Source organism: Polychytrium aggregatum, assembly GCF_025602895.1.
Source record: "Polychytrium aggregatum strain JEL109 chromosome Unknown BJ171scaffold_296, whole genome shotgun sequence".
Lineage (NCBI taxonomy): Eukaryota > Fungi > Chytridiomycota > Chytridiomycetes > Polychytriales > Polychytrium > Polychytrium aggregatum.
In genome coordinates, this window is record NW_026516498.1 from 16884 (window position 1) to 29959 (window position 13076).

The 13076-nt window shown below is 50.2% G+C and overlaps 6 non-coding genes across 6 annotated transcripts; 4 read left to right on the forward strand and 2 right to left on the reverse strand.

Annotated features, from left to right (window-relative positions):
- Positions 1–1081: 1081 nt before the first annotated feature.
- BJ171DRAFT_t475 lies at positions 1082–1154 on the reverse strand. The gene has a single exon. It is a non-coding gene; the product is annotated as a tRNA-Met (tRNA).
- Positions 1155–1163: 9 nt separating this feature from the next.
- On the reverse strand, positions 1164–1244 carry BJ171DRAFT_t474. Its single transcript has one exon. It is a non-coding gene; the product is annotated as a tRNA-Leu (tRNA).
- Positions 1245–2943: 1699 nt separating this feature from the next.
- On the forward strand, positions 2944–3026 carry BJ171DRAFT_t470. The gene has a single exon. It is a non-coding gene; the product is annotated as a tRNA-Leu (tRNA).
- Positions 3027–3034: 8 nt separating this feature from the next.
- On the forward strand, positions 3035–3106 carry BJ171DRAFT_t471. The gene has a single exon. It is a non-coding gene; the product is annotated as a tRNA-Met (tRNA).
- A 2999-nt stretch (positions 3107–6105) lies between these two features.
- On the forward strand, positions 6106–6187 carry BJ171DRAFT_t472. The gene has a single exon. It is a non-coding gene; the product is annotated as a tRNA-Leu (tRNA).
- An 8-nt stretch (positions 6188–6195) lies between these two features.
- BJ171DRAFT_t473 lies at positions 6196–6267 on the forward strand. Its single transcript has one exon. It is a non-coding gene; the product is annotated as a tRNA-Met (tRNA).
- The last annotated feature ends 6809 nt before the right edge of the window (positions 6268–13076 follow it).

Here is a 13076-nt window from a genome sequence, read left to right on the forward strand (position 1 = left end):
CGTCAAGCGGGCAATAGGGGCTCTTCAGGATGATTGGGATCTTATCCTCTCGCTCCCCATGGGAACGACGCTAATCAGCCAGCGTCCTGCAGTCCTTTAGACCGCTGAGCAGCGCTGGGCCTCTTGGATGGCAACACGATGACGACCAGTAGAAACATTAAACTGAAGAACGACCGCTTATTCATGCACTTGCACCGAAAGGAAGCTTTAGCCCAAGGCAAGAAGCGGGTAGCTTTCAGGGTGGATTGAATCTAGCCATTATACATCACAGCTTTATCACCGAACATAGTTAATCAACTAGGATTAGTGGCAGTCATTTGGATTTCATAATTCTAGAATGACATAACATTTTATGTATCAGTTATTATTATTATTATTATTATTATTATTATTATTATTATTATTTATTATGATTATTATTATTAATTATTATGATTATTATTTAGTATTATTATTATTATTATTATTATTATTATTATTATTATGATTTTATTAGTATATTATTATTATTATTATTATATAGTATTTATTATATATTATTATTATTATTATTATGTATTATTATTATTATTAGTATTATTTATTATTATTATTATTATTATTATTATTATTATTTATTTATTTTTTCTTCGCTTTTATTTTATATGGCTTATAAACCTAACCATGGGTTCCAGTCCTCCCAGTCCCCCCGGCTCGAGTCGAAACAGATCATGCTGCAAATTACCCAACAAAACCTCGAAAGAAAGGTTCGAAAAGTTGTAACGACAATCCTTGTTGCATCCAATCTATATTATTGAAGAATTGATAGTGATATATGATATAGTGTGGTATTATTAATCCAATATTGCTGGGACGAGGCTTCGCTATTGTCCATATTCTCCAGTCAACCAAACGGACCAATACACCGCCTGCAACAGTATCAACAACACAGGACGGCGCCGGACAGCAGCTCGTTGCGGATAAAGAGAAGGCTCGAAGCGAGGGACATGGATCCACAGAAGAGCTAGCACCTGGGGATGAGAGTACAAATGACGGACCACGGGAAGGAGAGTGGGAAGCGGGAAATGGAAGCAAAAAAGGCTAGCATCGGGAGGTTTCGATCCTCCGACCTCAGGGTTATGAGCCCCGCGCGCTTCCACTGCGCTACGATTGCCTGAAGTAATTGACGAGAGTGGATTCGAACCACGCCTCCGGAGAGATCACGGCCTTAACGTGACGCCTTAGACCAACTCGGCCATCTCGCCTTGTTTGCTATTACAGTAAAATAAATATATAAACATTATAAAATCTACAGAAGACCGCCACCATCACCCCAGTGCTCACCGCGCGTGACTTTCTATTTTCAAGCTCTCGTGCATCACACTTTCATCTTTCATTTTTCACCCTGTGTTTCTTTGGACAGCACCCCCCCCCCCAAGTTCAAATCCTTTGAGCTTCCGTATATGCTGAAGCGTATCCGCAACATCCCAAACAATTCAGCCCAATCAATATATAATAAGTGTCGATCCAAATGCCTTTCCAGGCACTGGCACTGGCACTGGCCTTACTAACCAGGACAGTTTATAATCATCACTGCAGCTCCCTGTCTCTTGGGGAGCTGTTGCGGAGGGGCGGCGATGTCAAGCTTTGCCTAACTCATCCGTCCAGTGAGAGTTTGGAATCTGCAACTCTAACTTCCATGTGCTGACATGTGCTGACATATGCCTGTGAAACTGTTTCCTCAGGCCCCTATTGTCGTGCATGGCTCATACGACCGATTGGCGCATACGAATGATTGGCGTCCACAACAGACACTGAGCTGCGATGTCACCCAACACCGCCACGACATTCAGCCAGATCGCTGGTCTGTTGTTGAGGATTCGTTCGCGACTGGCACACCATTTGCTCAGTTTTCCTGGTCGATGGTGACTGGTCTTGCGGGCACTCGAGCCAGCTTGGGGGGTGTGCCGGTTGCAAGCCCGATGTACGTGATGCCTTCGCGAATCGTCGTGGGGTGTGTACGTACTTGTCAAGACGGTCGTCGGCTCGGACACATTCCGACGCATGTTTCCTGTTCACGGGGACTTTGGGACTATTGGGTCCAGGCTTTATGCGCGCTCCACCAGGTTTGGGAGGGAAACCTCTGACCCGCCAGAGGAACATTCTTCGGGCTTGAGCGGCTGATATCACTGGCATCCGCGCGGTCAGGGACAGGGTCTCCATCCCATTTGTAGGTGCCTGCGATCGACATTACCTTGCTTGATTTCCTTCCTTTTCGTAGAGGCGCATAGTCATTGCCTTTTTGATGGGAACGCCTGTTCTTGTCCTGATGCTGAGAATAGTATGTACAGGAGGAATACAGAAACAATGTGTGCTCTATGTATGTACTTTCTGTTGGTATATTTTTTATTATGCGAGAGATCTTTTTATCCGCATAAAAACTTCTATACACCACACGTAATAGGGATTAAGCCACACCCACCCAGTAGCGAAAGCTCTGGGAACCAAGTTCAATTTCTTTGTTCAGAATAACTCAGCTGAATCTGGCGTGAGCCAGAAACCTTCCTGTGGAGATGCCTGTAAGCTCTCTATGTGGCTACCGAAGTTAGTTCCATCGAAAAATTGATTTCTCAAGTGTCACGTAGACATTGATGGCTTGCATACTTGCTTCCGCCCTTTGGGGAATATGAAAATAAATATACTATTAATAAATTACGTAATATGGATGCAGAAGCCTCATCACAGCAACATCGGTTCTATGTAAGCCATAGAAAACACTCTGAGGAATTTGCTGCGATAATCTGTAACATTTTATAATATTTGCTTAGAATGAAATACTGGGGTCTACAGTTTGTGAGACCCCAACGACTTGTGCACGACAGCGAAAGCAAATGTGTGATCGGGGGAGGCTTGATCTGGTATTATCAAATAGTTTATATTTTTAATTTTTTTAAACGATCTCAAGGCGAGATGGCCGAGTTGGTCTAAGGCGTCACGTTAAGGCCGTGATCTCTCCGGAGGCGTGGGTTCGAATCCCACTCTCGTCACTTGCTTCAGCATCGTAGCGCAGTGGAAGCGCGCGGGGCTCATAACCCTGAGGTCGGAGGATCGAAACCTCCCGATGCTAGCCTTTTTTGCTATTTTTCTCTTCCACTACTCGATTGCATCAATTTTATCGATACTTTTGCTGTCCTGGGATGGGTTTAATAAAAATCCTCATTCAGACACCCCATATTGTAATTATTCAGAATTTGACGACTGGACGATGAAGTACGCTTCCGAACCGAACAGCAAATCATATGTTTTTGAATATGGACATCGACATATTCTGACTATCTCATCATTCATCAGATATTTATAGATGCTTTATCTAATCATATTTTCGTTTTGATTCCGTTTGCTGACCGCGAACTCCACCGGGGCAGATGAGCAGCCGGGAAAATATTCGCAGCAATACCTTCATGAAAACAAAAAATAGTTCCCGAACTATCAATATGGCTTAAAAATCGGTCAGTCGAGCTGACAGTGAATGAAATGACTTGCCCAGTTATTCATTAGATTTTTGACATCAAAAAATTGATAGACTCGATAAATATCGAAGTTGTGGAGGCTCAAGATTGCGATCGCGCGATCGAATTAGTTCCTAATCAGAATACGTAGAGAATCAGCCTAGCAGCACATCGTACCTCTGTTTTTAATGCGTTCGGCCTATGTCTATAATCTGGCAATCACTACTCCTACATTATATTTTTTCAGTGCCCTACACAATCATTTAACCACGCGCTGTTGTGTTATCTAGGCTAGTGACAGGCTGCTTTGGGAGTAAGGCTTCGACCAAAGTCGTCAAAGCTTGAGCTGAATGTCGACTGGTTCAGCACTCGGTCCAATCTCAATATGTTTTATATATCAATCTGTTGTTCAGGTTACTTGGGTTTCCATATTCGACAGAATAGTCTTCTATGAACAGGTGTCGCATCAACCCATCGGAGCGATGATGCTCGAGCTAGACAAGATATTGCCAGCCGATCTTTGATCAACCCGTGACCCAAGAAATACCCAGTCAGGCTGATCAAGCGTGGGAGAATCGCAGACTCAAACGCATCTTCAGTTTGTAGTATCGGTGGTATTTTAAGTACTCTGGTACCAGATTGCTATGAGATTGAGTGGACTCGTCAGGATGATGGGACTATGCTCGAGGCGCATTACTCCACCGCGCACGGCTCATGAAGCTTCAAAGTACAACTTCAAGGTATTCACGCGTAACCCGATCCTTTAATTGTCATTTTATATTGGGAACCACTCAGGATAATCCAGATCAACAGGGTAACGTCCCCCCAGCATGGTTAATGGCTTTAAAAACGCGAAAGGATTACGTACTTCTGTGTTATTTTGGCGCGAATAGGCTTAAGCTATATTATCAAATTAAATTTGAACGCGGATCGAGGCGCTGCGCGCCAGCTTCCAGATATTGATTTAGTCCAAGTAAACATTACCTGAAAATTATGGAGGCTGCTAGTAAGCATATTTGGGGCACATGGTCACCGGAACAAATCCGAGTTTCCGCCCCCCCCCTAATGGGAGGTCTATATTCTTTTTTCTTTTCCGGACCACCACGCCGACAAGCAACGGACCTGCATTCATACAGCCCTAAACCCATAAAATTGGGTTCCTCGAGTATTTTGGCGCTATTATTGATGTCACCGTATTTTTGCATCGATGAAAATGTGACGGCCGGCACGCCGCCACATGTGCGCGGCAGGCTGACACTGCCCCGTCCTCTTGCTGGGCTGGGCCTATAAAGGGCACTCCGCCTCCCCGGGACAGGCCCAGCAAGAGGAGTCTTCTGTTTTCATCCGTCTGAATATACTTCTCGCTCCAAGGCACCGTCCCCGTCCCAGCTCCGTACCCGTCCGTTACAGAAAACCCGAACGAATGGTGGTCAGGACGAAGAGAGCAGCGCCCAGCATGTCCAAGCTGGCTTGGCCATCGGAACCTTCGGTCAAGTCCCCAACAATCAACATATCGCATGTTCCCGTGATTCATGACGGGATCTGGCTTTGCCTCGATGCCATCCCGGAAATGAAACGGGATGGCTCCACAGGACACAGACATTCTGCCTGAGCCAGCTGTCTCGCATAGTCCGCGCGACATCACACGAAGCACCATACCACTACTGTGGACTGCCCATAACAACAGGAAGATTGCATTTATTACCTGTTTCATCAGCAGCAATCAAGGACCAACCATACTTTGAAAAGTTCCACTACAGTGACGTTAAGTGAGGCCTGGCCTGTTCATGTAAGTACAGGAGCGCCGCATTTTTGATGATCATAACCTTCGACAAGGACAGTGATTCGACCACGGGATCCACAAATCCGATCGGTCAAACCATTCATGCTGACCCCTAATGCACAGTCATTATCCAAGCACGGAAATCAGTCGATGTACTCATTCGCGCTGAGAACAAAACGGAGAGAATCTGAATCAAGTTCGGACCAAACCATTCCACGCAGACTATACATCGGAACAGTATGGTCGAGGACAGAGGTTTTCTCGGATATTCACAGTTTATATCATATCTGCACTAAAACAGAGATACAACGGCAAAATCGAGGTAGAAATCGGCCGATAACACGCACCGGCTTGCATAGATGAGGATGAAGCCTTGAACGCCCAAGCGGGAGCCATAGAAATATTATTTGACGGATCAAGTTCGAGACCGAAGGTGTCAGGCCCATTGTTCTGATACACACCAGGAAAGATTTACAAGCTAGAAAGCGAGAAACTCATCATGTAGCAGGCCCTAATAGTCCTGCCAACTAATATGAAACATATTTTTCACGACCTGAAATAGGGACTCGCTGAATGGACAGTCCGACCCAGCAAATCTTCCGGGGTGGGACCCGTGGGCCACTCAAATAGTCCAAAATGTGTCGAAATGCGGAAAACCCACGGGGAACTGATAAATATAATACGGCCGCAGAGACAGAATACAATATATTGATAAAAACAGGTTCGGAGCGGCCATAGGGCTGAGCTGTTATATGAGTGACAGAGCCTATGGTTCTATGGAAACTGGATCGATAGAATTGGGATGATATTGTATATATTGTTGATCGAAATCAAGGCGAGATGGCCGAGTTGGTCTAAGGCGTCACGTTAAGGCCGTGATCTCCCGGAGGCGTGGGTTCGAATCCCACTCTCGTCAATTACTTCAGCATCGTAGCGCAGTGGAAGCGCGCGGGGCTCATAACCCTGAGGTCGGAGGATCGAAACCTCCCGATGCTAGCCTTTTTTTGCTTCCATTTCCCGCTTCCCACTCTCCTTCCCGTGGTCCGTCATTTGTACTCTCATCCCAGTGTGCTGGCTCTTCTGTGGATCATCGTCATTTTTTGTTTTTTTTGTCCCCTCGCTTCGAGCCTTCTCTATCCACAACGAGCTGCTGTCCGGCGCCGTCCTGTGATGTTGGTACTGTCGTCTGCTGGTGTGCTTGTGGCCTCAATCTCGGCAAACTGCTCCGTCACCGCTTCGATCGTCAGCCTTCGAGTATTTCTCGATCTGCTCTCTACATCTCGTCGGCTTCATACCAACATCACGTCTATGCTTCACTCTTGGCAATTTTGATCCTGTCAGTTTGTTGGTCTGAGCTGCATGGCCCACGCGGCCCACTACGGCCTCGGGCAAGCAGCCGTGGATTCTGCGCCGTTGGGCTCTGTGCTCCGTCTCATCCCTTGCCTGTTTGGGCTGACCTGTCGGTGCTCCAATCCGCCTGTCGATCTTTGCCCTTCGTCGCTCTCCTCTGGCTGCCGTTGCTCGTCCCTCCGACACCCGCTCCAGCCTGCTGGCCTTTCAATCTGAAGCAGATTTGGTCGGTACGCAATCGCTTTTGGCCCATTGGATCGACCCTTTGTCTTAGCCAGATCGGCTGCCGTTGCCAACTTTCACTGTCCAAATCCCCGGCCTTGCCCAGTTTATTCGAGCCGGCATCTCCGACATGGAGTCGCTCTCGCATCGACCCATTCTCTCTGGTTTGGCCTTTACACTTGCATATCTGTATCCTTGTGGTCATATCCTCTCGTCTTTATTCAACCGCGACCATGTCGATTGAGTCCCAATCTCACCCAAACATCATCGGTCTGGTGGCTATCCTGTAGCAATCACCTCGCCGTGTGCCGAGCTCTTCGGTCATCCCTGTCCTGCTTTCTCTGACCGCTTCTCCTGCCAAAGACTTGTCCCTGTGTCTCAGCGCTCTCATCTGCACTTCCAAAATCGATCTTGCTCCCAACAGTGGTCATAATGTCGGGCTCGCCATCCATATCTCCATCTCCATCTCCATCTCCATCTCCATCCATATCTCCATCTCCATCTCCATCCATATCTCCATCCATATCTCCATCTCCGTCTGCATCTCCGTCGTCAGAGTCGAGGCCCTTGTATCCCAGCACCTCTCCTCCGATTCCCTTGCTCCACACCCTTCCCCGACAGTATGCCTCCCTGCTGCCCTCCCTTGATTCGTCCGACTCCTCCGCTCACACAGCGGAAATTCCAATGATCGAAGTCCCCAATGCCTCACCTTCATTTCCTGCCGAATGTCCCATTTGTCTTCATCCGGTTGACAATTTGGCCTTTGTCGATCCCTGCTTTCGTAAGTGTTTTTCCGTCTCATTCATGACTGTCTTTTGGCTTCATCTGTTTAACCCTCCGTGTTCTCAGATTCATTCTGCTATTTCTGCATCGTCACTTGGGCCCGACGAACGCCGCGCTGTTGCCCCCTCTGCAAGCAGAGTATTGTGGCTATTCTCTACAACATCCAGTCCTCTAGTTCCTATCTTCGGGTGCGTCAACTCGCAACTTCTGTGGATCAGTCATATCTGTGTTCTTTCGTGTGCTTCATTTCTCACAACTCTCTCCCCACTTCAGCAAGTCTTTCCGGATCTGGAACGTCCACGCATTCGATCTTCTCCTTATCGGCCACGACGTCCTCCTATTGGCCGTTCGCATGCATTCCCTCCGACCCTCATCAATGGCCAGTCGTCCATCAACGACCCGTCATGCTATCGACGACGCATATATGACGATAAAGAGATGGCTCCACCCGACATCATATCCGCGACGGGTCGCAAGCTTCGCGACTCGAGTATGTGCTCATCACCCTGTCCTCGTCGCTGTCTTCCGCCGATGTTCTTATTGTTGGAAACATTCTCCGATTTTATGACTCATTTAGCCCCCAAGGCTTTGGAGAAGTCGCCTCCGCTCCTTGCCCGACTCAGACCGTGGATTCGGCGGGACTTGAAGATTCTCCTCGAATCGGAAAGCGTCGATTTTGTTACCGAGCTTGTGCTTGGAATAATCAAAGCGTAGGTTCCGTGTGAGCATGACGCTCTACCATCGTCGTTTTCCTCGGAACAAATCATTCAATTCTTCTGTGTCCAGGCATTCCATCGAATCATCTGCATCGCTCGACGCCCTTCGTCCCTTTCTCCATGATGCCGCTCCAATCTTTATGCGCGAGCTCCAGCTCTTCGCGAGCTCACCCTTTGACATGAAGGCTCACGACGATTTGCGCAAAGCGATTCGACAAGCCAGTTGCTCCTCAGACCAGTCTGTAAGTGCCGCCTCGCCGCTCGGTTTCAGAGTCCGTGTTGCTTCGGACTGAAGATGATGCCCCTCTCATCCAACTGATCCTGTCCCACTTTCTAGTCCCGTCTCGAGAGCCTTGGTGTCCCGTCGAGTTCTCCGAGTTGACCAGCGAAGGCCACAGCCATCGTCGTCCATAGATCCTTGGGGCCCTTGCCTCCAATGACTCCGGCTCTCATCTCCAGATCACCAACTTGCACCCGCCGCCTTGTCACACGTAGATTTTTTTTTTCTGGCTGCCCCAACCCGCCTCTGTCCTGGCGGTTTTCGCCCTCATCGCGCTGCTATATCAGCAGCCGTCTTCGTCGTTGCCCCCCCTCGAGTCTGCGTCGCTCGCTGCTTGTAACCGGCTTCGTAAAATATCTCACATGGAAGCTTACCTCGTCGATGCCCAGGAGTGGGCCCATCAATCTGTCCGCTACTTGACCAGCAAGGCTCCCGTTGATCTCTTCATCGATCTGGGCAGGGCGGTCGACCGTATCGCGCTTCCGGCACTCAAACCTGTCGATGACTGGCTCAACAGGGCCGGATCAGCCATTGCACCCCAGGGACTCCCCTATTTCCTGAAGTTGTTTCGATCCCGTTTCTCCGTCCATGCCAAGTACCTTCCTCTCAAGAGCGCCTCGCTCGTCCTGGTCGCCGTGCTCCTCTACTTCCTTATCGTCATGATCGGTGTCCTTGTGATGAAGCTGCTGCCAAAATTCCAGGCTCAATCGTTGATGCTCGCCCATAACCTGTTCTTGCTCACTCTGAGCGCATACATGGGCTACGGTATCATCACCGAGGCCTTCAAGCATGGTTACAGCCTGTTTTACAATGCCCCTGATGAATCTTCGGCTGGCCGACAGGTATGTGCGCCACTTGCCAAGCGGTGTACTTTTGGGAACTTGTATCCAACCGCCGGCCCTTGAATCTGTAGGCATCCGGAGTTTGATGGATCACATTCGGCGATCTTGATACGATCGAATCTAACACGAGCGCACCCACTCTCGACAGATGGCCAAGTTCATTTGGCTGTAGGTATCTTTGGTGGCTGTCCCGACTTTTTGTGGCGTGCTCCCCCGGCTAACAGCGTGTGCTCCCCAGGTTCTATTTCTCCAAAGTATTCGAGTTTATCGACACAGTAAGGGCAACATCGGTCTGCGCTGTAGCCGTGTGCCAAGAGAATCCCTTTGCTGCTTAGCTAACTGCCTGCCTGCTGTCATTGGCTCGGAATTTGCGCTAGTTCATCATGGTCCTCAAGAAGAACAATCGCCAAATCTCCTTTCTGCATGTCTATCACCATTCCACCATCTTTATCATCTGGTGGCTTGCCGTTCTCCTCCAGCCAACGGGGTCATGTAAGCCCGCTCTCAGTTGTTCTCTTTGCGCCTGTCCTGTCGGGCAGAACTTGCATGGTCTATGGATCGCTATCATGGGCTATCGTGATCTGCAGCGGCGTCTCACTGATCGGTTACTTGCATTTTTTTGACAGCGTACTTCTCGGCCGCCTACAACTCCCTGATCCATGTTGTGATGTTGGTCGACGTTCCTCGCCTGTTGATGCTCCGTCCGACTCGCTGACTGCCTATGTACATCTGTCTACGTCCGAGTTACTGATACGATGAGCACTCACCTTTCCGACTTAGGTACGGATACTACTTCCTCTCCGGAATCGGCGTCAAGTCAGTCTCGCTTATCAAACGATACATCACCGTGATGCAGATGACTCAGTTCACCCTGATGATGATCCAGTCGATTGTTATCATGTACCACACTTTCCCTCAAATCGTGGATCTGGCCAGCTGGACCATCCGCCACACCCGGGACCAGTTCAAAGCCGATCCTCGAGTCGACATCAGCTTCTGGCTGGCGGCCCTGTTGTGCGTGTACATGTGGTCGATGCTGGGCCTGTTTGGCAACTTTTTCATCCAAGAAGGCAAACGCCAACGAGCTCTTCGTGGTCAGGCCAAACATCAGGCAAAGACCAAGAAGACCAAGTAAGCACTGGCGATAGACGGCTCCTCCAAGCTCTACCAAAGCCTTTCGTCTGGGAGCTTCGCCTTGCTGAAGGCCAAGAAAAATATCAATCCGCTGGCGTCTAATGGCCAGCCGTATGACTGCTTTCGGCTGCGGCTCGAATCTGTTTTGTGAACGGCGGCGCTGTTGAATACACTGGCAATCACGGACCACCCTGAGATCATATTTCTCCGATGGCGTTCCATCACAGCGCCGTGCCATGCCCGCCTGTGCGGTGGAGTATGGTGGGTATGTTGCGTAGAGGCGACTGAGCCCCCGATCCCCCTCAGTGGTGCCCTCAATGCGCTGATTGCTGGCACGTTGTCGGGTATTGTCGGGTATTGTTGGTATTGCCGGTCTTTGGTGGTAAGTTCTGGAGCAGCGCGGGATGGATTTGCCGCTGCGGATGACGGTGTGCTCTTCGAGTCCGCCGAATGGGTTTTGTCCGCGAGCGGCCCCGGATTAAGGCGGCCTCGGGTTGGATGCCCTGCGGTTTCGGCTTGCACAATGTACACCCTGGTCCAGGAAACGGTTGGCCCATCGGCAGCGCAATACATCCTTTCATCGAAGCCAAGCCTGGTGTTTGCCGATGTACTGTGGGCTTGCTTGACAGTCGCCGCATGTGGCATGGTGTCGGTCCGATCGATATTGGTATGGGCAACTCACGAATCCGCTGCAGGTTCGGCTGGCAAAGCGATTGGGCCCTTGCGTTTGTTGGTCGTCTGTATGGTCCTTGGTCAGCTGTCCTAACCAGCGGCCCACAGCCATCGGTCCTGGGTACTTGGATGCTCGTCGTTGCCTCTGCGTCGTTGTGGGTTCTTCGTCAATGTTTTTTCTCCAAGGGAGCAGGCAAGTGTCGCCCGAAACCGAAACTGAACCTGAACCTGAACCGAGTCGAGCCGAGCCGAGCCGTCGCTCGTGAGTCCGTGGTGCTGATGCCACCAAATAACCGGCGATTTGAAACAATCCGACTGCCCGGCAGAGGTTGTCGTCATCCTCGAGGATATGGGCCTGCAGATCAGCTCGTATTCGGCTGTGGGGTTCCTCAAGAGATCGCGATTCATCCCGCTCGCAGCCTCCAGTCCTGCTTCATCAACGAAGGTATTCATCTCTTCGCCGTGAGGCATTACCTCACCTTGGGAGTTCGCAGCCCAAGAAGCGGCACCGACCTGGTGCTCCTGCTCGACCTGGTACGTTTTGGCCCTGCTCCCGCTGCCCAAGATATCGCGAAACTGGCTGTTTGCAGATTGCCGCTGACAGATCTGGCTGACTGCCGACACACCGACAGCATCCGCCTTGCCCCCTCGGATATCTGCGCCAAGTGCGCTCGGGTATCCTCGCCCTGATGGCGAAGGCGCCTTCCTGAGGCTGCAGCAGCTCTGGCCGGCGATGGAGACTCCGCCTAGCCCACTCTTCTATCGGCTTCAGTGCTTGAAGTTGGCCAGCACTCGGCGGTTTCCGCAGTATATCAATACTACTCATCCCGACACCCATAATCTGATCACGAATGAACAAAGGACCGCCCTTGCAGCCACTGGCCGAGCGGAGAGCATCGTTCCCACTCGTAGTAACTTGCAAGTGTCCACGGTATGCTGATATTCAGGTGCTTGGAGAGACTTGTGGAGATACGAGGGAAACCCGCGTCGTGGTCATTCACAGCACAGGGGGGGGGGAGGAGATGCCTCGGCTGTTTCGAACAGCTGTATATTTGTCCACGTTGAACATACGATTCGGAAATGACTCTGTTCCTCTTATGTAGATGCGGGTTATGAGTGCAGAAGCGGTGTTCAGCGGCCTGTAGAATCTCGCTTAGAGGACAGCGGGTCCGCCATAGGGGACACGGGCCAGCTCAGGCTTCTTGGCCTCCTGCTGCTTGTGGTGAATGTAGCGGCGAATGTAGTTCTCCTCATCCTTGTCCAGCTTGAGAGGGGGGGCGGGCTGAGCCTTCTTGTACAGGATCACTCCAGTGGCCAGAGCAGTGTAGCCCAGAATGAAGTACAGGGAGAGCTGGTTGGGAGAGACAGAGGGGTTGAGTCAATATGCGTGCATTCACAAGTGTCACCACTGGGAGGCTCGCTCTGTCATCGCTGCCGCATCATTTCGCTGTTTGTCGCGATCCTCCAAAGCTTAGACAGACACGACCATGATCGGCCATGATCCATTAGGTTGAAGTTGACACTGGTTGGTGGGGCCGAGCCTCGATCGCAACGAAAATGAATTGCCGCACAGGCATACATTCGAGGCTGGCGGCATCGCCCAGTATTGCGCAGGTATCCAGCAAAGCGCAGTGGCCAAACGAACGCAGCGCAAAGAGCGCCTCGGCCGGAGCAAGATTGGCTTGTGGATAGAAGTCTTGTCGTTGCACATCTGCATCGTCATATCCAACGAGCATCCGCTGGACCTCCCTAGTGCACGTCGCATGTGTTTGCTCGCATGCCAAAACAGATGTGCTCGGAGGCACC